Below are 1462 nucleotides of genomic sequence, written 5' to 3' on the forward strand. Positions count from 1 at the left end.
AAGGTCACAGAGCTCATAAGTATCTAAGGCCAGCTTTAAACTCAAGAAGATGAATTTTCTTGACTCCATACTTGTAGTCCACTGTGCCATTTAGATGTACCACAATCTGAATTACCTCCTTTACAAATATGGGAATTAAGCTGAGCAACTTAGACTGAAAAAAAAGAGTATTATCCTTTAAAAAACCAAACAAACAAGCAAAACTTCAGAAAAACAATCATCTGTGCTTTTGTATATTGATGAGAAATAAATGTACAGCCAGTGAGCTTCTGGTCATATTGGGAAACCACGTTTATTTGTCTGCCTCCCTGTTAGCTTGGCCGCTAGACCTCATTCCTTTTGACTATGTCCTTTTTTGTGAAATCCAATCTCACCATCAAGATAGTCCAATAATATGCTTTTAATAAGCAGTCTAAATTATGGAGAGAAAAAATAACAATATTGTGTATTCTCACTAATTTGAGCATGTTTGTAAGTAATTTAGAGGGTTTTTTTTCCTCTGCAGTAAAATCAACCCTTTGAAAATGAGTGTTACATCTAACTTAAATTATCAGAACACCTGCTGATAGTTAAGTTACACTTGAAGGCTGGTTTTGTTTTCTATTTAAAATAATAAAGTTACTTAAAGGGAAAAGAGTGCAGAAAAAATCTACATCATAAACCATAGTGGAAAATTGGTGTTTATAACAAAACCCATATTTTCCAATAATAATAAAACGCTGAACTAGAATTTAGAAAGCTTACTTCCACCAGCTCTGTTAGTAATTAGTTGTGTTTTCTCAACCTCAGTTTCCTCATATACAAAATTAGAGTACTTAATCAGTAGTTCCTAGTTTTAAAAAAATTCTCAAACAATTCTTTTTCATCTTTTTTCATTATTTTATATTTATTTATATCATTTTCATCATTTTATGTCTTTATTATTCTCATCATTTTTTATTCTCTGCTCTCCATTTTTTTAAAGAATCACTCACTCCTTTAAGAGATTTCTAGGATTTTTGATAATTTTTTGATACTGATCAATATTTATTTTTCTTCTCTCTCTGGTTTTATTTTCTTATTTGGGGCTTTGCCTCTTACTACACTTTTTCAATTAGCAATAATTGTGCCTCAGATAAACCTCACTGGCTACGATACTGCTATTGAGCAAAGCTATCTTATTGTACTTTTGGATGAAGTGATTGGGTCTGCTTGATTTTTCTCTGGGCTTGTGCTCTCACCTCTACCTCTTGGCATTAGGTTCTCTGGATTTCCAAGGTTCAGAGCCCAGCATCCTCAGTGCCTTCTAAGGTAAGAGGTCTTCATCTTTTTTAATGTCATGGACCAGTCTGGCAGTCTGATGAGTCCTATGTATCCCTTCTCACAATAATGCCAAAAACAAAATGTTTGGGATTAAAAAACAAAAAAAATTATATTGAAATGGTTACTAATTTTTTTTAAAAGTTCACAGATGCCAGGTTAA

At 32.6% G+C, this 1462-nt stretch overlaps 1 pseudogene; it reads right to left on the minus strand.

Annotated features, from left to right (window-relative positions):
• Positions 1-973: 973 nt before the first annotated feature.
• Positions 974-1154, minus strand: LOC123243545 (annotated as a pseudogene).
• Between the last annotated feature and the right edge of the window lie 308 nt (positions 1155-1462).

The sequence above is a fragment of the Gracilinanus agilis genome, chromosome 3 (genome assembly GCF_016433145.1).
Source record: "Gracilinanus agilis isolate LMUSP501 chromosome 3, AgileGrace, whole genome shotgun sequence".
NCBI lineage: Eukaryota > Metazoa > Chordata > Mammalia > Didelphimorphia > Didelphidae > Gracilinanus > Gracilinanus agilis.